The following is a 9,373-nucleotide window of genomic DNA, read 5'->3' as shown; positions in this document are numbered from 1 at the left end:
CGTCGGGGGCCGGGACTCGCCCGGGGCGCCCTCGCAGGCCCCGCTTCCTAACGACCCGGCTCCAGCCTTCCCAGACCTCTTTCCTCAGACGCATCTCGGCGTCCTGGCGGCGACCGCTGCCTGGCTCTGGGGGGGGGGGCCCGTTCTTTCGGGCCCACCCGCTCCCGCCCGGCCTCGGCCTTGCTGCGGCTTCATCGGACGCCGAGGCTCGGTGGGCGCAGCCGCTTCCGCTGAGTTGCAGCCTGCGACTGGTTAGGCTCTTGGGTCAGGTTGGAAGACTGACAGCACCGAAATGCTACTGAGCACGCGCTTTACGGTGGCGGCGCCGGTGGACGCAGAGGTCCTGGGAATGAGAAGTCCTGAAAACAAGTGAAAGAGGATCCGTTGCACTTTCTCCTTGTCGCCGAGGCCGGTAGATTCCAACGCCTGAAACGGACGTCTCACTCTCCGTATGACGTAACTGAAAGATGGCCGCTCCCGGCATCCGGTCACAACCTGGGCGCGGCCATCTTGCCGAGCGATAAGCCTTCAGGCACCCGGAAGTGGCGCGAGTACGTAGAGCCCTCCCGGTAGGTCGCTACTCTGAGGGCCTGGCCCAAGGAGCGGAAGCGGAAGTGCCGTACGGAGGTCGTTTCCCTGGGCGTCCATTCCCGGGGAAACCGGTACGCGCATGTGATTTCTGCGCAGCCGTTTAAGATTCCGTGGCCTTGGTTGTGGTTTGTGCTGGGTTGTGGTTTAGGAGGCTCCAGGGCTGTCCCGGCCCCGGCCCGCCTCGGAGAGAAGGGCTCCTTGTGTTCGACCGAGGCGGACCTTGCTGTGGACAGGACTGGGGCCGGCGGTGGGAGGCAGGCACTGGGGTGTTCCCTATCCCAGTATTTCCGCCTGAGGAGTTCCACGAGTACAGAAAACGTGGAAGGATAGCAACATGGGCCCCTGTGTACCCACCATCGTCGCCATGCGTTTTTTTAAAATCATGCTGCAGGCGAGGACTTGTTTGCACTCTCGTATTTTTATTTTATACTTTTTTTTTTAACAGTTTTCTAAATGTTATCAGTAAAAAGTCTCAGTTACAGAAAGCATATCTAAAATGTCTAAATTGCTGTGCAATAAAATCATATCTGTGTGTGTATATTATATACTTGCAATTTGAAAAAGGACTCACATTCAGATTTACATCTCACATATATCGTAAAGATTGACCTAAATTCTTTTAATTTATGAGCACATTTCCAGCTTATTGGCACATTGACCTTTTTTTTTTTTTTTTTATAATTGCCAATTAATGAGAAGAACGAGTTTTTTGAAATAACACGTTCTCCTAGCTTTTTATGTCATTTCTGCCACGGGTCTGGGTGACTTTGGGTAAGATACCCCGCTGCTATAAATATCAGTTTCCCCCTTCAAATAAATTGATACCCACCTTGCAGGTATGTTTCCAAGGCAGTGAAGCCCTTGGCAAACTGCTGATTATGGTAGTGTCAAAAGAACCGAAGCAACTTAGCGAAACCCTTTCTCTAAATAAAAAATAAAAAGGGGTGGGGATGTGACTCAGAGGTTAGGTGCCTCTGGTACCAAAAAAAAAAAAAAAAAAAAAAAAAAACATTTTCCTTTAAAGGCCCAATTGCCTTTTTTTTTTTTTTTTTTTTTTTTTTTTTTTTTTTTTTTTTTTTTGCGGTACTGGGGATTCAACCCAGGTTCTTGTGCTTGGGAGGCAAGCACTCTACCAACTGAGCTATATCCCCAACCCACCCAATTGACTTTTATTTGCACTTTGCCCCATTCTAGAAAACAGAATGAGTGTTCCATTGCATGGGACAGAATGTTTGGTCTTTGTAAGGTGGGAACAAGGAAACGACAGCATTGGTTCAGCTGGCTGCCAGTATTCTGCCACCCACCCCCACACACACACACCATTTTACAACCCACATTGTCAGTCCCTGAACATCCCAGCCAGCTAGTTTTCACAGGTCTCCTCAGCCTGTGAACATTCTTGGCAGTCATTGGTCCAGATTGTCAGCCTGCAAACATCCTAGCCAGTCATTGGTCCACTCGTCAATCTGTGAATTCTTGTCAGTCATTGATCTGTTATTAGCCTGCAAAATTCAACTACTTAAGAACAGCTCCACCACCTCACTCTCCCTCGCTCTTGCTCTTGCACCGTTCCCTCTTGCTCTCCCCCCCCCACACACACACTCTTTCTCTCTCATTTTCTCTCTCTCTCACCCTGTGGGCAGACACTGCCAATCTGCTTAATAAAATCTCTTGGGTGAGTTCCCGCGTCCGAAGTGGTTTCTGGGTGCTTTCAAACAGCAAAAAGCAGCCTGGTCAACATCATCACTACAGGTTACTTGTCTTCTAAGAAGCAAAGCAGGGGGGACCTTCCTTATTACACTAACTTCAGTAGACTACCATGTTTCTAATCAGTTGCTGTGAACCTCCTGTTTTCAGGAAAAACTGGTCTGTTTGGGATGGCCTGCCTCCTTAAAGTTTCAGCTTGATTATTGTAGCGTTGCCTTGCACTTCAGAGTTCAGAGCAATGTAATATTGAGGGCTTTAGGCTATGTTGGTATGTTTCAAGGGTATCTTGGCGTCTCTGCTTTATTCCCAGTGTTAAATTAATTCTTTACAATCAGAACTAATTCTTGAACAATCAGCATTGGTTAGAATAGCTATGACTGAGGGTTTGTGTGAAAATTACATCTCATAAACAGAAGTGCGGACTTGAGACTCCCCTTGGGATTTCATTGCAGAGTTTTTAAAACACAGACCGTTCTCAGTGGTGGACAGCTTTATTTTTATAGGTAAAATGTTCGCTTAATTGTGATATAGTTTTCATACCAGTTGAAGGACTTTCAGAAATGTCTATCATTGTGTAAACTACCATTTGAATCAATATATAGAACCTTTCTGTCAACCTCAAGTTTTCTTGTGCCCCTTTGTATTTGAATTTGTTCTCCCAGTCTCTGTTGTCTTGCAACCTCCTGTGTGCTTTCTGTGGTTATGCATATTCTAATAATTCAAATTAGGCAGTCTTATTAGTACATTTATTATTAGTACATGTATTTATTATTAGTGGCATGTATTATTAGTACATTTTGCATGTATTATTAATTTTTCTACTGAGTAATATTTGCTGGTACTAATATGCCACAATATGTTTATCCATTTCTCAATGGATGAACATTTTGAATTTTTTGTACAATTTGGAAATTGTGAATAAATGTGCATGTCAAAGTGGCTGTAACTTTTTGTATTTTCACCAACTGTGTTTAAGTGTTCTTTTTGTTTTGCATTCCAGTCAATATTTCTTTTTTTTTAAGTTGTCAATGGATCTTTTATCTATTTATATATGTGGTGCTGAGGATCAAACCCAGGGCTTCACACATGCCAGACAAGTGCTCTGTACCACTGAGCCACAGCCACAGCTCCCGGTCAGTATTTCTTTGTACTTATTTATTTGTGTACACAGTGCTGGGAACTGAACCCAGGGCTTTGTGAATGCCAGGCAAGTGCTCTACTGCTGAGCTGCACCTTTGGTCCTTGTGTTTTCAATTGTAGCCATTCTAGCGGGAATATAGCCAGATTTTCTTATGTTTTTGATGTATTTGAGTTTTCAACACCATTAATGACTGATAAAGCAAGAATAGAAGCTTTGAGGGTTCCTTCTTCAGTTGTGGCTGGACAGTCTCAGGCAGCAAGCTGCAGCTCTGGCACACAGAGGTTTACCTTATTGTTTCCCTTCTTCTCTGGCCATGTGTCAGGAAATAGTTGTTCTAGATATTTTTCCACATTTAGCTGGTCAAAACAAGAAGAATTCTGATAATCCTACCTGTAATCAGAGGTTTTACCAATTCTGAAGGTTTGCCCCTTAATCCTCTTCCACTAGTTTCATATACTTAACTTGGTGTTTGATCTGTCCTTTCTTGATTTTCTCTAAAATGTGGTAATCATTTAGTCTGTATCTTATAGAGTTGTGAGCATGAAATGACATAATAACATGCTTAAACCATCCCTTGCCCATTTAGGAACTTGCTCTTATTTCTGCATCAAACAGATCATCATTTGAGTCTGTGGATGCTGGTTTCCTGAAATGAGGTCGTTCTTGTAATGGAAACATGGTGGATCTCAATTTCAGAAACTCATCATTGTTGAGGATGCTCTTGATGAGACAGAATTATCAGAACTTCAGGGTAAACAGATACTGAAAATGTTGGCCATTTCCTGAAAGCTGCTGAAAACGACCAAGTCCAGGTGAGCTGTTTGCCACCACCAGAAACTTTTAAAATCTCCTTTTATCTGTAAAAAGAATAATGGTGATGATGTAAAATTACACACCCTGACACCAGCTGAAAGAGTGGAAGCAGCTGATGTTTCCAAAAACATGAGGATTGAAATGCCATCTGTGCTGGTATTGAGTGGGGAATGTGACCTGATGTCCCTGCTCCCCAGAACGTGGTGCACCGTTTCCTAGGGCTGCCGTAGTGACAGACACTCATCCCCACTGTGGGTGGGGGACACGTTCTGCGACCCCAGTGGATGCCTGAAACTATGGGTGGGAGCAAACCTGATAGGTAGTACTTTTTGTTGGCCATACATACCTATTATGAAGTTTAGCTTATAAATCAGGCAAGTAAAATTCCACAATATCTAATAAGGTTCAACAACTGTGATGGCAGGCTGTGACAGCATTGCCAGCATCGGAGTCCTTGTTAAGTAAAAACAGGCACTGCTTTAGTGACACGCACTCTGGAAACCGCATGGCTACTAAGTGACCTATGGGTTGGCTGTACGTACATATGGACCCGTGGGCTCAAGGGGTGGCCTGCCTGTGGTGGGACAGAGCCGGGTGGCAAGCGATTTCATTACCCCCCTCAAAAATGCGTGTGGTTCAAACTTAGGAGTTGTTTACTTCTGGGATTTTCTGGTTAATGTTTCAGTCTGGTTGACCGTGAGAAACTGAAGCCACAGATAGCAAAACTGCAAAGAGGGGGTATTTTGGTGCTTTGCATTGCCATGACCAAAATACTGACAAGAACACCTGAAGAGGAGGGAAGATTTATTTTGGCTCACAGTTTCAAAGGTCCAGTCCATGCTGGGCCAAGTCCGTTCCTTTGGGTCCAAGGACGTCATGGAGGAAGGGTGCGGTGGAGAAAAGTAGCTCAGGACCACAGCCAGGAAGCAGAGAACTCCGCTCACCAGGGACAAAATATAAACCCCATAGGCCCAGCCCAGTGACCCTCCTCCTCCAGCCACACTGGCTTGCCTAAGTTACTGCCCAATTACATCGTGGGTAATCCACTGACTCAGCACACCTCTTATAATCTGTTTCAGCTGGAATGTTCCTGCATTGCCCCACATGTGAGTGTTGGGGGGATTACTATACTACAAACTGGGTGGCTTACAACGAGAAACTTGAAGTCAGGGGGGCAGCGGGCCATGGTCCCTCCGAAACCTTCCTTGCTTTTCCCAGCTTGGCATCCTCGACTCCTGGGTGTGTCACTGTCTGCCGTCACCATCTCTCTGTCTTCACGTAGCACTCCCACGGTGTGTGTCTGTCTTCACGTGACTGTGACAAGGACAGCAGTCACTGACTTGGGGCCCTTGCTGTGCCACCGTGATCTCACCTGAGCTGGTGACATCCGGGCTACTCTGAAGTGTGACCTCAGCTTCTGGAGGTGGCCCCTCTAGCTGCTTGGTTCCTTCCTGACTTTCTGGTTCTGGAGGTGGTTGCTGCTCTTTGCATTTGCTATTTCTGAATTGCTTCCAGCCCTCCTTTACCCCTTTTTAACTACTCTGTAATCGTTGGCACCTCTTCAAATTACTGATGTGAGTTCTTGCACTTACTGAACCCTGACGGATAAATACCTTTTATTAAATATGAAAATATACAAAAGAACCATATTTTTCCATGTGTGGACAAATACCATTAAGAAGAAAACAGCAGTTAAAATACCACACGCCTGTTGTAGACCATTGCCATGCCCAGGCAGAGGAGACCACAGCATGTGGACAAGGCAGAAGTGACTGGGGACTGGCAAGGCAGGGCTGGAACGTGCAGGGACAGCCCTTACCAAGGGCAGGCGGGAAACTCCCAGGCCGGTGCTGCTGTGTCAGCCCACAGCAGATTTCTTCATGAAAACCTCAGTTCTATTTGTAAAAACCTCTTTTAAAAAAACTTTGGGAAGATTTTATTTTGAATTTTTTTGGTAAGAGCTCTTGACTGATAGGTTCCGGCCCATCCAGATGATCAGGTGTGCTCTCCTTTGCCTGAAGTCACCTGCCTGTAGATGTGAATCATATCTGAGAAAACTTCCCATCCTGGTTGACCCGCATCAACTTGGCACCGGACACAACTGACGGTCCTGCGTGCAACCAAAAAACGCACTTTTTCTCCAGAAAAGTCTTCAGAGTCCTTGGTGATAGTCACTATTCTCCTTGATATCCTCACACGTAAATACATACTGTAAAATCACCTGTTACGATATGTCTTGTTAACGTCACCCATTTCTTAAGGCATTTATGTTATTGATACACTTTATGTAGGTAAGGATAAGAGAGGAAGAAGGTCACGGCTCAGTGGTAGAGCACTAGACGAACATGAGAGAGGCCTGGGATTCGGTCCCCAGAACTGAAGAAAAACAGGGAAAAGAAAATGGTTTGACACACACAAATCGGTCTATGACAAAATAAGGTGGAAATACTCATAAAATCACAGCTTTCATTTCTGCAGCTGATCACATGACGATAGCTGGTATTTATAACTACCCCCTTCATTCCCCTTCCATATTCCGTTGTCCCTCACAAGTTCTTCAGGTGGTCATCACTCTTCACCTGGTTGGGTGATGCAAACCTTCAAACTTGAAAGGTCTGGGCTGTTAGCAGTCCTGCCTGATCTGGGTCATTGCCTTTTCCAGAGTCCTCTGTGACCGACCAGGCAGCAATGGGAGACGCCCTGAGGGGTCTCCTGCATGGCAGTCACAGCTTCCTGAGCTCCACGCTAGCACCCCACTCTCTCCCTTTTTAATTAGGACACATGGTCCCATCAGGCACAAGAAGACTCTTCTTTGCCTGCTGATTCAGAAGCAGGAAGAACCCAAATTAGTGGTGGCAGTCCTCCCTTTCAGTTCAGTGGAATCACTGTCCTGTCTCTGGATAGAGATCCTTTTCCCTTTGGAACAAAGACCTGTGAGCCAACAGAACATATGATCATGGGAATGGGAAGCAAAACTTCTGCTGGTGGATCCCTGGGGGTAATAGCATTTTCCGTGCCCAGTTCTACCCCTTGATTCCTGGGCCTGTGGATCCTGGCTACAGCACCACGTGTCAGTGCTGAGTCAGAGCATGCAGGGCTTCCTGGAAGACACTGCTCTAATCCCTCCAGGTATTGGCACTGGCTGCGGCACTGACCGAGTCTTCAGAAGGCCACTGTTCCATCAGCCTGCTACCTGAGGATGGAGGGGGATGTGGTAAGACCAGTACATGCCAGAGGAGCGCCCACTGCCACACTTCATCGGATATCAAACCAGCTTTTTTTTTTTTTTTTTTTTTTTTGCAGTCCTGGGGATTGAACCCAGGGCCTTGTGCTTGCAAGGCAAGCACTCTACCAACTGAGCTACATCCCCAGCCCTATCAAATGAGCTTCTTGATCCGAGTGAGGCTATGTGGAATATCACAATGTGCACAGGCCAGTTGGTAAGTCTGCTGATGGTAGTTTTGACAGAAGCTTTGTGTGCAGAGAAATAAAAAATCCATGACCCGAGTAAAGATCCATTTCAATGAGAACAAGGCACTGTGCTTTCCATGGTGGGAGTGGTTCGTGTGAGTACCCCTCTGTGGGGTGGTTGGCTAATCACCCTGCAGAGTGGTGTCCTGTCAAGGACTCACTGGTCAGCTCTGCTGTTAGCCAAATGGGCTCTCAGCAGTGGCTGTAGCCAAACTGTACTTTGTAAGCAGAAGTCCCTTTTGCTGATCCCAAAACCATCCCTGCCACCAAAACCCTAGTGGGAGGCAGGGAGTGGGTTGGAATGGTCAAGGATAGAAATTAGATTTATCTAATGCATCCTCTAATTTATGGTCTTTTTACTGCACTGGAAGGGGCCAGCGGTGATAGACATGGAAGACAATGTACCAGGTGCAGAACAGCACAACCTATGTAAACCTTTGTCAGTGGTGCTTGGTTTTGAACTGGACTTGAGACTCGCATCCTGACACCAAAGGCTGGGTGCTTGTCCCTAATGCCACTTCAATAACAAGAACAAGGTTTTGAGGAAAAGGAAATTCTAAAAAATTATCGCTTTGCTAGCAGAAGAGAAACATAGGGGACTCCTGTCCCAGAGACTGTGATTCTGTCTGGGGAACCATGGACTTTTACCGAGTGGATTTAGAGGCTGCACTACAGCTGTGCCCTGTCAGGAACCATAATTCACTTACAGCCTTAAAAGCCAGCTGTTCCTTAGATCCCCAGTGCCAGCCCCAAAGTCTGGATTCTCTCATTCCTGTGTCCATGAGCTGAAGGACAGACTTGGCCTATGATGGGAAGAAGGGTCATCTTGCTTCCCCCATGGTTAGGGAAGGGGAGAGGGAGAAGAGGAAGGGGAAGATGTCCATTTTAAAATAAGCCACCAGCGATAGAGCAGCAAGGGTTATATTCAAAGCATGAAGTCCAGAAAAACTTCAAGGTATAAGATGCTTACCGAGACCAGGTAATCCACAGCAACCTCTGGAGACGGTGGCAGGCTGTGTTTTCCACAGAGCACTGTGCTCTGAACGTACTGCACCCATGCGTTCTCACAGGCGACTCCCCTGGGGAGGGGTGTTTTTCTCCCCCACTTGAATCTGGGCTGGAACTTTCGATGACCCTAATCAATGCAGCATGGCAGAAGTAAGGCTGCGTACCTTCCAAGTCCAGGGTCATCAAAAGACCAAGACTTCCACCTAACTCTTACTCACACAGGTCACTCATTCTGGGGAACCAGCAGCCATGTTGGGAGAAAACTCAAGCAGTTCTGTGGAGAGCAGCCACCCTGCTGGCAGAAGACCTTCAGCCGTGGGACTGTGTCACCTGGAGGTGACTCTTCAGGGACTGTGTCACCTGGAGGTGACTCTTCTAGCCCTGTCAAGCCTTCAGATGGTGGACATCAGCAACAGAGACTACAACCCCATGAGAAATCCCCAAGCCGGAAACACCCCACAAAGCCACTTCCAAGCTTTGGCCCACAAAAATTGTAAAAGAGAATAACAGGTTCCTGTTATTTTAAGCCACTAAGTTTTGGGGGGTGATTTTCTATGTAGCAATAGATCACGAATACAGGGATCAATTGGTATAATATTGGATCACATGTGACATAGAAGTAGGTCAAACATTATGAAGGGC

The sequence above is a fragment of the Sciurus carolinensis genome, chromosome 16 (genome assembly GCF_902686445.1).
Source record: "Sciurus carolinensis chromosome 16, mSciCar1.2, whole genome shotgun sequence".
NCBI lineage: Eukaryota > Metazoa > Chordata > Mammalia > Rodentia > Sciuridae > Sciurus > Sciurus carolinensis.
Note: the sequence above shows the minus strand (reverse complement) of the source record.